The 17,652-nt window shown below is 42.0% G+C and overlaps 1 long non-coding RNA gene across 1 annotated transcript; it reads right to left on the reverse strand.

Annotated features, from left to right (window-relative positions):
* Window positions 1-7,006: 7,006 nt before the first annotated feature.
* On the reverse strand, window positions 7,007-15,634 carry LOC137859883 (uncharacterized). The gene is made up of 3 exons (XR_011098625.1): window positions 15,125-15,634; window positions 9,599-9,731; window positions 7,007-9,414 (listed from the first exon to the last, which is right to left on the reverse strand). It is a non-coding gene; the product is annotated as an uncharacterized lncRNA (long non-coding RNA).
* Between the last annotated feature and the right edge of the window lie 2,018 nt (window positions 15,635-17,652).

A 17,652-nucleotide genomic window follows, 5' to 3' on the forward strand; every position in this document is an offset into this window, starting at 1 on the left:
ATAAAACTTCCTTCTTCAAACCTGAGTTTCATAAAATCCTATCCCTGATGACCTGATGACACCAATTTTTAGCAGTTTTTATTTTTTAATTAATTGCTCTATTCATGGCCTACAGCTGGTAGAATTGCAGCTTTGGGGGTAGGGGATGGGTTGGATCTATATTAAATATCAGCCAACATTCACTAGTATTCTATTTTATTTGAATTGACAGGGTAATTTATCTATTTCTACTTTAAAATCATACCTACCAGTCTTTACCTACTTAATGCAGGATTTGGAGCTTGTTTGCTGCCTAAGTAAATCTTAGAAGCTCCAGGAGGTTTACAATCAAACCCCCGCAGCACTGGGCATAGCTGAGGAGCACTGCTTTATGCAGATGATTTCAGGCATCATTCTGGTCTATTATATAATACAGTCTGGCAGGAGTGCAGAAATTAAATCAACTAGAAAAATCACTCAGACTTAAGTAGATTCTTAAAGTTAAGCCAATATATAAAAGATGTCATAGACGTGGACTTTTATGCACAATTTGAATCTTTTACATTGAAGAAACATTAAAAATCATTGGAACGCATTTATCTTTAGTGTTTTTATACACTGTAATAACTACAGATAAACAGCTATAATGACTGAGCAGTTTTATAACAACATCCAAACGACATAGGAGCAATATAATCAGATCAGATCAATATCTGCAGCTTCAGTTCTGCACTTTAGACCTCTCCTGGAACACAAACTTGAGCTTTAAGGGAGTGCATGTTTGTTTGGGACATCCTAGGAAATGATTTTCAGTATGCTGAAAATCCACGTCTCACTATCATCTACAGGGTGCACAATTCCTTGCAAAGTTTACCCTTTATTGTCTCTGCTAGTGCCCCCCCCACACACACCAGTTTCCACTTGGCAATGGAGCCATCGCCAAATTTAGAAGGGCATGTCATGAAAAAAAAGAGTAAGAAGCTGGAATACAAAAGTCTCTGCCATCTTTGGTGCCCCCCTTCTCCAATTTTTCATTCATTACATGTATATTCCTAATCCTCCTGCCCAAAGAAGAGAGACTACAAAAATAAATTATCAGTCAATATCTGTATGACTTCTGCAATAGCAAAGAGGCTACAGTCAGTAGGGGCTGCACCTCACCAGGTCCAAGATAAAGCTTACCATTGATTTTGTGGCCAGAGAGGGCTTGTGTTTCTGGAGATGAAGCTTCTTAGCTAAGAGCTGAAGCAGTGTCTTCTCACCATCATTCACAATTCAGTCGTGTTACTGAACAAGGACTTGGTTGCTGAGTTCTCTTTGCTTGTTCCTTTAGCTGAACTCTCTTGGTCTCAGATTTCCTCCCACTATAAACCTCACCAAGCTTTCCCTCCCAGCAAGATAAAACCCCCGGGCTCCCAGCTTTCTAAATCCACTGTGCACATCAGGAGGAAAGCCTTTGAATTCTCTCAGTGCTTCTCTCAGTGCTGGTTCTGCAGTCAGCTCCACAAGAAATGTTCGTGCAGCCAAGAACAAACTGAAAACCTGCTGAAAGCCAAAACAGATGAACAAATGAATTGGTTTGATTTCTACTTGATTTACAGCAGATTGTTTTGACACAACTAGTTAATCCCTCAGGCTACTTGTTACACCTTTTTAATGCTTTAGGAAAGGACTCCCAAAAGTACCTCAGTGGTTATCTCTAACAGGTCCATGGGCAGAATAAGTATAAACACTTCCAAAATCATCTAATAAAATACTATTGATGGGGAATTGTCTCTGCTGAGAGCATGTATTACAACTTCTAGGGATATGTATTGAAATGGGAAGGGCAAGGGAGAATGGAGTTGAAAGAAGATAATGAAGAATTATTGATTTCAAAAGCATATGAAATTGATTTTTATGTGTTCAGGGTACAAAGAGCTATACAAATGCCAGAACAAAGCATGCACTTTCATTCTGCTGTGAATGGGATATGCTAAAGTTATGGACCATTAAATAAGCTCAAGAAGCACATTGAAACACCTAAAGGAACTGCTTAGAAACAGTTCGGGCACTTTCCTGTTAAATAATAACAATAATAGAAACCCTGCCATGTTTACAGCTCCCCAAATCATTCCTTACATATGACTAGTCTAACGTTGTCATTTACATTAAAAGCTCTAATCCTCCCAACAGGAACACATCAAAGAAAATACAGCAGGGAATTCACTCCAACTTTATGAGAATGGAATGTTTTCCCCTGTAAAATGATAAACTAGTGGCATATTAAAGCTTGTTTGTGCATGTGTTCCATACTCAAAGATCCATAGCTCATCTTCAGCAATTGAATTTTATGGCAGATTCAGTTTACTAACAAGTAAAACAAAATGATGCCATGAAACATTTGCCCCTCGGAGAACATTTTTCTGAATCCTTTTTTTCTGAAAGTTTTTTCATCCAGAAATTTCCAAAAATTTTCCATCATTCAAAAAAAAAAAAACTTCCACATTTATCAAAAAGTTTCAATTAATTTGAAATCTGCTTTCAGATTACTTTCTGCTAGAAACTGTCACATTTTGTCAAATTTGTGAGTTACCCATTAAAGAGAAAATCTGCTTTCCAACCTGTTCTATTAAGCAGCCCTTTTCTGCAGTGTATAATTGAGTCCATACACCTACATTTTTCTTGTAAGTCCAAATTTGTCAGTGCAGTAACATAACAGCTACTACGAGCATCAGTCATATCTGCTAGCTGGAGCACAGCCTTCTACAACATGTTGCACTATTTGTCAGACCTAGAGAACTCTCTTAACATCCACAAAATCTAGTTGGCATCTATATATTATTAAAAATAATAATAAATTAAAAAAAAAAAAGAAAAATTAAAAGTCACACCGACACACATACAAGCAGAAGGACCATAAACCTCATCAGCTGTTAAATACATTGTCTTCCTAAGTGACTGGCAGCAGCCAACATTGACATTTTTGCCTTCCAAGAGAGATATTCATCAAAATAAATACTGAATAGTTGACCCAATACACTGATCACTTGCTGTTTGTAAGCAGCATTCATTGTCTTCCTTGTTCTATGCAAAGAGGACTGAAATATTTTTGGATGTCTTTATATATATATATATAATATTCAAATTGAGCAGTCTAATAATCTTCCAGATATTGATATGTACCTAACAGGTCATAGATACAAGTCACTTGCATTTCTGAGCATCAGCAAGCCAAGAACACTCTCAAGGGGAGTAATTAACACTCAGGAGCATCTCAGGTGGTAACAGCAGAGATCAGCAACTCTCGCTAAGAATGGTGATAATAGTAATAGCTTTGCAATAAACTTCTCTATCTGCAGAGAACAAAGGACAACCAGCAACATATAGTTTTGCTACTTAGAAAATAAGAACATGCAAACACTACTGATGCTGTGAGATGAGTTCTTTCACAAAACCACACAGAGGAGAATCAAGGAGGAAGCAGTCCCCACCTCTGAAGTGAAGCTTTCACATAGCAGAAAAGTCTGGTGGCGTCACTGCCTCATTTTCTGGACTTCATCCCCAGACAGCTCCTTGAATTTGGGTTGGTCCAAGCTAAAACATTCTGTTGACACTTTCTGTTCATCTCCAGTCCCCAGATGCCTGTCCCTGTCCTATCAGGTGTCCTGAGCCACTAACAGGCTGAGACAGCCCAGCCATCTCAGCTGGTCATCCCTATGAGCTCTTTTGGCCAGCCCAAGAGAGGTGTCATCACTATCTGGCTGCCATCACCAGAGGTCGGTGGACTGTCGCTGCTCCTCAGGGCCCCCACGAGTGTGTCATGCTGCAGAACTTCTGCTCGGAGACAACCAAACGCTTAGGGCTCTCTTTCAATCGTTTTACAGGAGAAATTCGGGACTTAGACTAACCAATTGTAGGAACTGTGATTTCACACCTCTCATAGCACTTTAGTTGAGCAGCCACAAGTCCTGTAATATCACAGCAGATCAAAAACATGCCTAAGACTGTCTCTGGCTTATCAGCATGAAGTTCCTGCGGAGCCCATGCATGCCGCAGCACTCTGTGTAAGAGTAAACACTGACTATTTTGAGAACAAAAGGAAGCTGATGGAGATGCTGATTTTCTCTCAATTAAGCAATAAAATGTTCTTCTATTTGCATTACATTTTGTTATGTACATTTTGTGCATGAGCACCATCGGTAATTTGACTAATTTTTTGTGATATAACCAAAGGGAGTTGCTGTGTTATTTTGTACTGCTATCATTTTCCTCACAGGAATTAATCATATTCCTTTATGGACACCAAGACACATTTTTTGCCTGGTAGCACGCAGGAACTGCTGGTTTCCGAATGCTAAAAAGCAGCGAGCTGGCTGTGGAAGTATGTGGCTATGTACATAAATATGGAGCTTTCCATCTTTAAAGGACACTCAAGAGATGTGCATGGCACTCACAAAATATTTCAAGATGCGATAATTATCTGTTTTTCAGTTTGTTTACCTCAAGTTAAAAATCCACTAAAGTCTGCAAACCCTTTAAGTGAGGCTGAAACTAACTCAAATGACTGATTTGGTGTCATTTAGAAATACTTCTTTCTAAAATCACTTACAACTTAAATTCATAAGTATTAAAGAAAAATAAACAAAATGGAGTGTTGCTGTCTTACTGGATTATTTTTTTTTTCTTAAATCCCTAGAGCTCTCAAAGAGTTTGTATGAAATTTTCCACCGAATTTGTAAAAGCCAAATAACAGTGCACAAATGCAAATATATTTCATTGAGCAACAGGTAGCTTTACCTGAAGCCAAGGCAGTGGTCACACAATTGAGACTTCAGAGCATCCATCAGCCTCGATGTGAGCCTGACTTCTCCTGGAAACACTGGCATTGCTGCCCCCAAGGAAGGGGGAGCAGCCCTCCAAAAGATAGCACAGCAGCAGCAAACCTCTTTCCACAAATTTCTTAGTTTTGTTGTTTTACAGTAAAACTGTTGAATAAAATATTTAAGGGAAAAATACCTTATAATAATAATGGAAAATTAAGTATGATAACATTAATAATCACATGCCACTATATATGAGTAACAAATGAGCTTAGCATATAGCCTGGGATTTCTGAAGAAGACTATCACCCATAGGCATGCAGCTCTCCCGCTTTTGATCAGCTTTCCTAGGGGGTTTAAAGTGGATAGATCAGTTTCTCAATCACATGCCTTTTAATACACATGACTTTTCTTTTTTTTTTAATAGAAATTAAACCTAAATGAAATGCAAACCAAAGTATGTTTATGAGATAAGCTAAAATATCTTTTTTTTTTTTCTTACAACCATATCCACAACTCCATCACTACCAGAAGTGCAAAGCTACCTTCCTTTTTTGAGCAAGTACAAGGGGTGACTGCCACAGTGGATCAGCACTGCTGTCCTACAGAGGACATCCATTCTATAGAAAAAAAAAAATTCAGCAAAATCTGACATGATTGCAAGTGATTCACTCACCTTCAGCACCCTGAATAGCTGCTTTCTCTCCGTTGAGAGAAGAGAGCATGGCAGGTAGAAGTACCACTTTGCTTTCTGATCTATCAGTCTTGCTTGATCCAGTGCTTATGGGGACTCCTAGAAGTGAAGTCAGTAACAGGAAACAGCGTACAAGAAAATATCTATTTTTACCTTCATCCTTTTATAAACCAATACATTTTTGTGGAAAGAGGCAACAGAAATTATTGGAGATATCCAAAGATTAGTCTTTTCACTTAGGAAGTCCAGATTTGGGGAAGTAGCTGGGAAACACTTCAGCAGGACTGTCACACCTTTGTGTTCAGAGTGACCCTAGTAATAGGGAAGGTCATTGGATGCATCTGCCTGCAGTATGATTTTTCTTTTTTATGCCTTGTTCGTACAGACAGCACTCACTGACAGTAACACTCAGCCAGGAAAACCAATGTCTGAGCATTGGCAGGTGCAACAGAAGAGCTACTGAAGTTTGAAACCAGTGCCTCATCCAATCACTGGAGCCCCGAGAGAGCTCTGAATTTATGAGCTTCTGTTTTCATGAGTCTGTTAATTAAAATTAAGATCACATAGTTTGGAAATTGCTCTGTAATAAACAGATCAGGAGTTATTACATGGTATCTAATTTGCAGCTACATAATTGCCAAAATGGTGGAAGATTAAGGCTGACCAAAGGAAATGCTTTCTCTTTGCAGTCATGGTCTGCAAGGCACAACACACTGCTCCTCATCTCCTCTACCTCCAGCCAGAAGACAAATTTAAGCCCTGCAATAGTGTATGTTTTCAGAGCTGTGTGCACAGCACTGACACCACTTGAGGATCTGACCTTTACCATTTCATTCAGCAGGCTTCCCCACATCACAGCATGGTAATAATGGATCCTGGTCAGGCCAATTTAGCATTTGCTAAATCATTAACAGACAAAAGCATCCTTAGGTTCAGGCTTAGCAAAGCAAGCTCCTCTTTCTCCTGTTAGTCAGAATTTTCTATAGTTAGGCTTTCCTCACATTTCATGATATTTTTTTATTTTAAAATTAATCCAGGGGGTGTAATGAAAATAATTGAATAGCATATGTCTTCATTCAGCCATGCCATTTGGTTGACAAGAAACAAACATTGATCTCTATAGAAAGATCTCTGTGCCTCCTGCAACACAGAGACAGTAACTGAATAAATAGCCTTGACAACGACGTCCTTGGTGCATAGCAAGATGGAAATCCACAAATAGGACTGAGTATCACGGCGCATTGTTCAGAAGCTATTACAGAGTAAAAAATCAGAAGCAGAAACTCAGCGGACTCTCCTCAAATTAAGGGTGGACACCTAAACAATCCCAGGAAGTCTGCCAGGAAGCCAGCTTGTCACACGTGGCATCCCACTGCCTCTTTTCACTTTCACCTCAACTAGAGCTGCAGGTTCATTTAATTACCTAAGTGAATAACTTAATGATAAATTCTGCTCCATATCTGACAGCCGAGCAATTCAAGAGAATTTTAATAGGGAATAATAAACCAGACATTTTTTAAATTCACTTTGGTTCCATCCCATCTTTAATTAAGTCAGTTCTGGAAAGCTTCAAGTCATAAAGGTCACTGAAAGACATTGGCAAATTAATCAATTAGCATTAAAGTCTTTAAACAAACAAGCAAACAAACAAATAAGCGGAAAAGGTCCAATTTTGATATACACACTAAAGTAACCTTAAAGAAAATTGCATGTCTTTACCAAAATATCACTGTATATTAGTTTGAATGTAAGAAATACTTACGGTTAATTGCAAAATAAATACTTTTTTTTTAATTTCACTTCCAATATATTTGCTTTAGCCAAAGTAAAATAATATTACTCTCCAAACAATTATAAAATTTGATAAATAATGAATTTTGAAAATTGTGAGGTGAACTTTGGAGAATGGTTTGTCTCCAAATAAATCAAACTTGAGACTTTTCTTTTCAAGCTGTCAATGAGACAATCAAACAAGAGCAGTCCACTTGGAGTCAGCCTACAAAATTGTTTGACTTGAAAGGTCATTTTAATCTGTTACTAACATTTGCTCTTGGATCAATTTTTAAATAAGGGAAGCTGTTTGGAAACAAAAAAATATCAAAGTTTCCAATAAAAAGACAGTCAGTGCTTCCAACTAAGGGACCAAGTAAGGAAGAGGTTATTTTTCCCCTCAGCTGAAACAATTCACTAACGTTTCTCTGAAGTCACAGCTCTCATCCATTTTCTTGGATCGGTTCACTCTGTTGAAAACTTCACCCAGATCTAGCTGGAACCCCTTTCAAGGAGTTTTCTCACCAGTTGTCTGATTTTTTCCTTGAACACCATCCAAATTGAATGGACCAGATGTGTTTGGCTATAGATGTCCATTAAAATGCAACACACTTCTCATTTGATAATGGTACCCTGGGTTTGGCCAAGCATCGCCTGGGACATTCCCTGCAGCAGGGGCGAGGGAAATGAAGGCAGAAGGAAAAGCCAAGAGCCACAGGGCTGTAACCTGCTCACAGCCCCCAGGCTTGTCTCCACCTTTGCAGCTCTAAGAAGCCAGTGGAGTCTCCTGCAGCCCGTAATCAGGCTATAAATGCATTAGGCTGCGGACTGCTCGGGAGGTTGCTACAGAGATAGTCTAGCAGGGACACTGCTGCCTGTCAATACTTTATGTGATGACAAGCACTTGTAAAAATAAATGCACGTATTTGGAATGATTTTGCAAATATGTATGGAAAATATAGACTGCAACTGCTCTCATGGAATAAGACTGCACTTAACAAATATCTTCTGGAATTGTATTTTAGGTCTAAATGGATTAGTACTGAAATTTATTATCTTCTTAGTCCAGTCTGGACAGGCACGGAGCTGAGGTCCCTTGGGGAAATGAACTTGTCATCCCCAATCTTCTGCTCAGCCAAGAACAAGACAGAGAGCAGGCCTCAGACCAAATGCAGCTGCATGGCTACCAAAGGACCAGTTTGTGCATGAGTGCAGGCCCGATGCTCTGCAGTGCTCCTCTCTGCCCATGAAGCAGGCTTCCAGCAGCTCGACAAGCCCCAACCAGTTTCCTGCTGCCGTGAAAATTGACTCCATATCCACAAGCCTGGAGAAAATTTATTCTGTCCTTGTGGCACCCCAAGGTTGAAGAAGGTCATTTACAAATAGTGATGAAAAGTATAAAAATTAAAGCAAACCTTGCACTGAATTTGCGTAAGTTTGGGGTCTGGGGATTTTCAGCTTGTTCCATGAAGAAAAGTTCCTTGTAAATTCCTGTTCAGACAAGATCCCTCATCGTTGGTGACGTCCAAAAGCTGCACAGGATTAAAAGCAGAATGGTAGCTGGAAAGCCGTGTTACTCATCAGCATTCTCTGATGGTCTGGCTGTTTCCAAATCACAAGCCTTATCTGCCTCCCCAGCAGAAGCCAGTCACAGCAAGCTGTGGGCTCTTCGTCTGCCTCGTGTTGTACATCTGCCTTCCTCCCCTGAGCAAGGACATGCCAAGGTAGAGCAAGGAGGGTGTGCACAGGTCCACCCCGTTCCTACGGAGCTGCTGCCACCAAACAGGTGTGTTTTTCTCTGATGCCACGAGGATAAGCTCATAGTGCAAGCAAACTACATGATAGATAAAAAGACACAAGAGGAAGATGTGGCAGAGCATCCTTCCTTCAGCTGCAGGAAGGAAGTGGTCTCTCTGAGATGTTGGCTGGGTCCTCCTGCAGGAGAAGAGGATGCTCATGGTGCAGGCATAACCATGGTGTTCCTCTACACACACACACTCTGTAAGAGCCCCGAGGGGTGGGAAGCACCTTTCACCCACACCCCATGGTCCCGAGGAGGAATTCTTCCTTCTTGAGCTCCCTGCAGCTCAGTGACACCATTGGATGCTCCCAGCACAGGCACAGCACCCACAGACAAGCACTGTGCTGGGGCAGCGTAAGATTGTCCACCTGCAGAGCAGAGGGAAAACCTTGGTGATTAATCATGCACCATTGCACAACCTAATTTGCATAAATTTGTCATGGCTGTAGGGTTAAATCAGGGAAAACAGCTCTTTGCATACAATGTTCCCCAGGCTTCATGTGCAAGAAAGAATGAAGAGAGCACCCAGAGCAGATGAGCAGTGGGACAAACCTCAATCCTCACAGCCACCATGTAAGACCCCGTCCAGGTTCCTCCATGGGCACATCTCGTGGGGTACGGTGAGTCAGCTGCTGGCTTCTCAGCCCAGGGTGCAGTTCATTGGAAATGCAGAAGGAATGAGGGACTGAAATGAGATACAAAGCCAACAAATAAACCTACACAAGTGTTTCTCATTGTAAGATTCACAGAAATACCAAGTTTGTCTTCCTGCTTTCCCCAAAACTCTGAAAAAATCATTTTTGCTAAAAGTTGTGTCCTTTAGGGTGCTTGTTTTTAAATAAGACTAGTTTTCCCGGTGTTCACACATCCAGGCATGTTTGTGTAAAGTGCTTAACTTCCGAGTGAGCTATTTTCGCCAGATTTGTGAGCTTGGCCTGTCACCTTGGAAGCAGGGAGCAGCACAGCACCCAGTGTCTCTCTGCTTGAGAACACCCCCCCTCACACGTGAAGGACACCAGTCAAATCCCCTGCCTGGATCTGACACCTCGGGAGCCCTCCAGTTCCTCCTGGCATCCCTTGGTGGTGAGAAGCACACGATATTGATATTGGGCTGCTCTTTGATTTCTGAAGTGTGACATTCATTTGGCTCAAAGCGATGTTTTCACATTAATGGCAACCAAGTAGATTATCTGCCCAAGCACAAAACCCAGCCTGACAGGAGGTGGGGGCTAACTGGAGCCCTGGCTGGCAGCGTGGTCGTATTCCCAGCCTGGCAAGCAGCATGCCTCGTGCACTCTCTCTGCAGCTCCTCTAGAGCTCGCTAGAACAGCCTGGGCTCACTGCCAGAGCTAGGTGGTAGGAGGCAGAGACGCAGGCAGACACAGTCATTGCCCATCTGTTTTCCCCTTGTAGCTTACGCTGGATGCCTCGAAGGCAAACATAAGGCAAGCAGCCATCAGACTTGACATCCTTCCTTCTTCTCCTTGCCCTGACTGTTGCCGTTTGTCTCCCTGAGAATTACCCCCTCTCTTCAAGGAATCCCCTCTAAAATGGGAGTGAATAAATCCACTCGCCCGGCAGAGCCAAGGACACGCTGGCTTTGGGCCCATTCCCATCCCCTGCTGAAGCCACTGAGCCCACACAGACAGAAACTCCTCAAGGCAGGAGACAGATCTTTGCCGAGGGCACAGGACTCTTCACATCTACCCCATTCCCAGCACAGGTGTCGCACCATTACTGACTTCATTCCTCAACCTATTCACTTAGAAGATCATTTTACCCAAGCTGGACTTCACCAGCACCACCGTCCTGGTTTTGTGTGCCCACAGACTGGGCGCTGCCAACTTAACTACCTGCACAACCCCTCGCCCCTCAGCACAGCCTTCATTCCCAGAGACAGACTTCTCCTGAACCTTCAGACATCATCAGCATCAACACCAGTACCAGGAAAGTATCTGAAAGCATCACCAGGCTGGTTCAGTACCTGCCTTGGACACCTCGCCTGTGTGGCACAGCTCAACAGGCAGATCAGCCAGGGTTACTAAAGGGATTTCACTACAAATCAAACCATGTACATACACCTGTAGCTTGCCCTATGCTTTAAAGCTTGAGAAAGGAGCGTCACGGGATTATTTTTTTTTTCCATGAGAACAATTCCTTCTGGAGCTATCTTTATTCTCCAGACTTTGTGGGCAGAACAAAAATCAGCCATGGGTGATTTCTGCCTGATCTGGCTTTGGCCCACTGCAACGAGAGTATCTTTTTTTAAGAGGTGCTTAAAAGCATGAGAGGCTGAAGTACAGAATATATTTGGCAAAAGATTAATATTTCCTAAGATATGGAGAGGTTTGAGAACCCAGCACTTCTCAGCAGCTTGTTCCAGTGGTTTTTACCTTATAAAGAAACCATTCCTAATTTCTCCAGCTTCCCTTCTCACCAACCTCTCTTACCACTACTGTCGCTGCATAAAAGAGCCCTGTTAATACCAAGAATCATCTCCGGGAATCTGAAGGCACTGACATGCTCTAATCAAGTGTCCCTTACTGACACTGTCAAAAAATAAGCCCTGTGTGAAAGATTCCCATTCATTTGAGTACATTACACTTTGCAATTTGTACATCCATATCCCAATTTTAAAATAAAATCATGTAGAAAATAAGTGTCATAAGCTTTTAAAACATGACACTGACAAACTCTTTGCCTTCCACAGAGCAGGAAAGCATTACCAGTTCTCCTGTTCCTTCACCCTTTCCCTTTTCTGGATATCCACTGGGGAGGAAGGAAAAACCTGCGTAATCCTGTTTATACACAATTACAAATTTTTAAAGTTTTAAGCTTCCAAAACAAAATGCTAACATCTAAAAGCTAAATATTCACAGAAGTCAAAATACTCCCATTTGTATAGTACCATGCTTGCAAACCAAGCTGGGCTGCAAGATGTGAGCTAGTAGAAGCTGTATTCCAACCATTAATGATGTGTCTTTTAGGTAACAGATTTCTGATGGGCTGCCCATACATGCACAATTCTTTAGGTTTACATGGTGATTTTTTTTTTTAATTAAGCACATCTCATCTTCAATAACTTTCAGAAGAATTATCAGGCAAATACTACTGATAGCCAACAAGGATAATGTCTCAACAAGGACATGAGGACTGATAATGTCTAAAACCTAATGCAATTTTCTAAGGGCATTAAAGAGAGCATTTAAGGTAATAAAACATACCCTTTTTGTAAAAAAAAAAAAATGCACAAATGACAATCAGTAACTGCCATAATGACATCAGTAACTGCCTTAATCCATCTGGCCAAAACTCCTGCAGTTATCAGTCATTACAAGTTCTCATTACCCTTTCCTCTTTCTGACCTGCCACGCCAAAAGCACCCCCGGCCACCAACCTGCAAAATTCTCCTGTATTCGGAGCCTGACCAAGACCTGGGTACAGAGCTGCCTATTTACCAGCCACAGAGCAAGACCATGCGTATTCATGGATGCTGAATCAGTCATCTCAGAGCACTTCCAGTGAAAAATTCAGCCCCACAGTTTATGTGCAAGATAGTAAATGTTATTGTTTTCCACTTTAATAGATGCACAAAAAGATGTGAAAGGTAAGAACATGCCATTCATATAGCAACAGATATATCTAAGGACTCCTGACCCCAGTTCATGGCTCAAACAGCTTTGCTACTCTCCTGTGCAGGAAGAAATGAGTTACTTGGAGAGTTCTTGCAGTCAAATTGCTGGAAAACTGGAAAAGTTTAGAAGTATTTATTTTGGTGAACTGCATCCCTGAACAGTATAACATGCCAGAATGCAAATATGCTTCTTCCAAGCAACAAGTGGATTATTTTATGAACTTAGGACCATGGTAAAGGTGTGGCTTGCAGCGTGTGTTGTTTGCAGAGCAAATAAAAAAGGATGCACACACTCAGGCACCAGTTCAGTGCCTTGTCTGGGACTCCAGGAGTCTCCCTCTGCATAGAAACTCTTTCAGATAAAACCAAACCCACAGATTTTCCTGAAGCACATCCTGGACAGCATCAGCTCATGCATGATTTTAAATGGTTTTACCTTGGCTGCAGCAACAAGCCCAAGGGCATGGATGAAGGTGTGACAACAGAGACCTGGAGGAAATTAATAAGTACAAAGGAACTGCACACAGCACAAAATCTAAATATGAGAGAGACAATGGAAATGACCCATCCCAGACAGCCCGGAAGGTGAATTCCCACCATCAAAAGGCATCCTTAATCTCTTAAAGCATTAAGCAGATTCAGCAGTCATTGCAACTCTCTAAGCATTTAAAGGTTAATTGCAACCAAGATCTTTCAACAGACTGATGCTAGAGCATAAAGGTTTCAGGAAATGAAACAACCATATTTAAGGAGCTAATATCACAGATTCATGTCTCCCAGAGCTTTGTCCAGTGTCTAGCACTGACTCTTTTGTTTGTTTGTTGTTTTGTTTTGTTTTTTTTTTTTTATCTGAGACTCCAAACAATACAAGTAAATGCACTTTGCTGTCAGGCTGAAGGCTTGAAAAGCCAACAGATCATTTCTGCTGGGCCTAATTATTAAATCCAGAGCTAGATGTGGAAAATTGAACCCACATCTTTAAAATGCTTGCTTGGATGAATAATAGCACCCCAGATACACATATTTGAATTTCCTTTCCTGTGGCTACATTTTTAAGTGTTTTTCTTTTGCTTCCCCTGCAGACTATTACAGACACAGTCCCGCAGTGACCCACAGAGGGGCACACTATTAAAAGCTAAGCTGTTGGGACATCGCTTCTTTCTAAGGCAGACGGGAGGCTGGCTTGGTCACTTGCGATAGACTTTATCGCCCTGCACCCTTGTGTTTCCGTCTCTGGGGCTGGGTGCTGACGAAGTTCTCACCCAAGATTAAGATAACCAGGAAAGACGTAGAAAACTCGTTGTGACATGAGAAACTTCTGGATGTGACAGATAAGAGTGCAAGAAGCTGACGAGCAATTCGTGGTCGAGTGGTCCAGTCTCTCTCCAATCAAGCAGCTTCCTTCAAACTCAAGAACATTTTATTACCAAAAGAGATGTCCAAAAGCAGACAGACAAAGCTATAACATCCTAGACAAGCACTCAGGACAATTTGGGCTAAGTGCCCAGTATTTTCCCCCTCTGTCTTTACACAAGTGCCAAGTAAGATCAGATCTTTGCTAATTCAAAATAGTAGAAAAGCAAAAATGTAAGTGAAGGAGAAACAAAGCAGCATTGCTATCCTATAACATGTATAACTATTGGTTCGGCAACATGAGATCTCTGCTCTCTTTTCAAAAGGAAATGTGAAAGCAGAGCTGGTGTCAAGCCAAGAACACCTTTATTTACAAAGCAAGTCAGGAAATAAGCTGGATTTCCTTAGGAATATTCACGGCTCAGAACCTCTCCTCTGACATCCAGCCTGCCAGTGCTTTAGGACTCCAGGTATTCAAAAGGCTCTAAAGCCTGGTTATCATGGTAACAGCTAAGTGCATTGTTCACATTTCACATTGTGGGGGAAGAAACTAAACAGACAAGACCTTTTGCATTACCGAATAGCTGAGAAACCAGCTCTTGCATCTGCCTCTTCAGACAGGGATTTCTACCTGCCTTGCACACTTTTACATTACTGCTGTGTTCAGGGAGCAGATTAAGTGAAGGTACAAACACACACTTGCAACATATTCCCATAACAGAAGCCAGATGGTCTCCTCCAGGTCTGGTAAGATCCCAGACCTGCCATGCACACAGACCTCCCAGGTGGAACAAAACCCAAGTACTGCTTTTGTTGCTTCCTACAAGGAGTTTTGGTCAATTTGTTGTCCCCAGGGGGGAAAATGTTTACTTAGTCTTGATGTCGTTTCTCATTAGCAAGGCTGCTAAGTGAAATATTGGGCCATCCAACTTTAGATCCAGCAAGACCAGCTGCAAAGGGGAAGGCCAATAAACAACCAGCAGGAAGAGTTCTCAGCCTCTAAAGATCACAAAGTTATGCAAAGGCAATGCCAATAACCATGTGGCCTGATAAAAGTTGCAGAATCTCTAAATCTAGGAAGCAGCAATTACCTCTTACACTTATCATTTGATTCATCACTCCCGTAACACAGAAAAGACATCATTCCTCCAATTAACATGGCAAGCAAAGAACTGGGGATTAATACCAAGTAGTTGAATGCTCTATTATCCTGTGCTAACAACCCTCCACAAGTCAGAATTGGCTCCAGGCACCTTGGGCACTCGAGAGCACTTCTTCAGAGCCACAGAGATATCAAGATCAAACCCAGGAAATTAGCTTTCATCTGTAACACAATAGCAATGCAAAAATTTATGACTGCAACTAAGCCTGTAAAATAAGCTCAGTTCCTTTTCACTAACACTCGGAAAGTGATTAGGGCAGCATTGTGGGGCAATGGGCTGGTGGGAGCCCCGTCTGAGCTCACTTTTACTGGTGCAGGTGTTCACGCTGAGAAGGCAGAGCACTGAAATTTAAGGGTATCTAACTTAAAAGACAGCTGTGGTGAAATCAGCCCAAGTTCAAATGGAAGAGGACTGGATTTTACGCTGCTGCTTGAAGAATGGGAGACATCTGGTGCACATTCACGGAGCATCGCTGGGAATAGCGCTGCCTCTACCCACCAGGCAGAGCAGCAGGCTGCTTTGGCAGGGGGTGCTGGGAGGTAAATGGGAACAGCAGGGCGTAAAGAAGGATGTGGGAACGGCTCGACAGGACTGCTGTCATGTTAACATGACTTAGCCTCCACACGGGAGTCACACCCTCACACCAACACGCAGGAGGCCTGGCGGCTCAGGGGAACGGGAGGGCCCTGTGGTGCAGAGGCCCTGCCCCAGGCAGGGGTGTGTGCATGCAGGTGTAGACAGAACTGATTCACAAAATGGAGCCCTTTCTCTGCACAGATCCATCCCTAGGGGCTCCCTGAGCTCAGCTGTGGGAGGCAATGGCCAACCATTGTTGGAGCTGGGGCCTACAAAGACAGGCTTGTCTCTGCTGCCACAAACAGCACAGCTCCTTGGGCTAGCAAGGTGAGCTTAAAAGCTCATCTCCACAGGAAGATCAAGAAAACTTCAGATATCTTCCCGTGACATAAACAAGAGTGAAAGCACCAGCCCATGACAGGGAGGAGAGATTCTCCTTCAGGAAAATGTCCCTTCTCAGCTCAGCACCTCGGGCAGCACAGAAAGCAGGCAGTGCTAAGGTCACTTGGAAATTCAATTCTAAAAGAGATACTCCACAGTTAACATTTTCCAGCCTCAGGAGGACAGAATTGAGTTGTTTATTCAGTATGAAGCACATCTGGCTAATGTAAAGTTTGCTTGTAATTGGCCCCGATGAACAATAAAGTTGCAAACTCATTTCACCAGTGCCTGAACGTGCAGAAAGCAATCTGCCACAGGACGTTTTATAGGAAGCGCTGTGCTCCAGCATCATGCAGCCTGGTGCTGTGTGAATCACAGCCCATTTAACAGTGACATTGATGCTAGGCTGCTCCAGAGAAGGAAAGGCAGCTCTGCCCATTACATATCAGCCAACATCATTAGGGTCAATTACCCCATTAGTGCTGAAACAGACCACAGATTCCTTACATGTGAGCAGAGAGCTTCAATCCTCTCCAAGTATCACTTTCAACTAGCAATCACAAAACAGGCACATGGAGATATTCAGCTACTTACAAACAGCACTGAGCACCTAGCAGAATTAGGTCCTTAATTAGGATTTAATAAGCAACTAATTGTAATGGCAGTGGTCTCATTAGCTTGATGCCTCATTACTGTGAACACAGATCAAGTTGAGAAAGCCAGTCAGCCTTGCAAGCCTCTCCAAACAATGCAACTGGGGTTGATTAAAGCAAGCACTGCTTTTGTGGCAGCTACTAATGAAAAGCAATTTCATAGCCAATGGGAAACTAACAGTAATTTGTGTCACTCTTTTTCAGAGTGTCTTTAGTAAGAAGCATGGGACCAGGAAGTTTGTTAATACTAAACAAATGCCAAAAATGAAGAGGATGAATTCATAGTCAGCACTGCAAAATTGGGAATACTGGACTGGAACGATGTTTGCACCAAAGACAGCACATGGAAATTACTAATGACAGTTAATTGTAAAACCTCTAAAGCAAACCAACGTATTTCTGAATCAAGAAGAACTTAACAGCCTTTGGTTACCTGTTATGTCTATTCAAGCTGTAAGTTCCAGTATAAGTTTGGGTACTGCCCCACAGGAGCTGAAATCGTGCTGAATTTTGACTGCAGTGCTCAACTTGCCTTTGATCAAACAAAAACCTCTGTTTAGTGATTCTCATCTGCCTCCATTTGTAGATGATCATAGCTACAGGTCCAAAATCAAGTTCTGCATTTATTAAGAATAGTATTTATTGCTATGTGTTTCATATATCTTTTTTTTTCTTGTGATTCCAGATATTTAGTGAAAAAGACAGAGTGCTTCTTCAGCAAAATTGATGATCAATTAATTATTTCTGAATGCAAATCAAGAAAGAGTAGCCTCTATGCTCTGCTGCTCACCTGCTTTCAATCAAGAACATGAAGTTCACTGAGGCTAGGAGTTTGCAGCAAGCCAT

Source organism: Anas acuta, chromosome 7, assembly GCF_963932015.1.
Source record: "Anas acuta chromosome 7, bAnaAcu1.1, whole genome shotgun sequence".
Classification (NCBI taxonomy): Eukaryota; Metazoa; Chordata; class Aves; order Anseriformes; family Anatidae; genus Anas; species Anas acuta.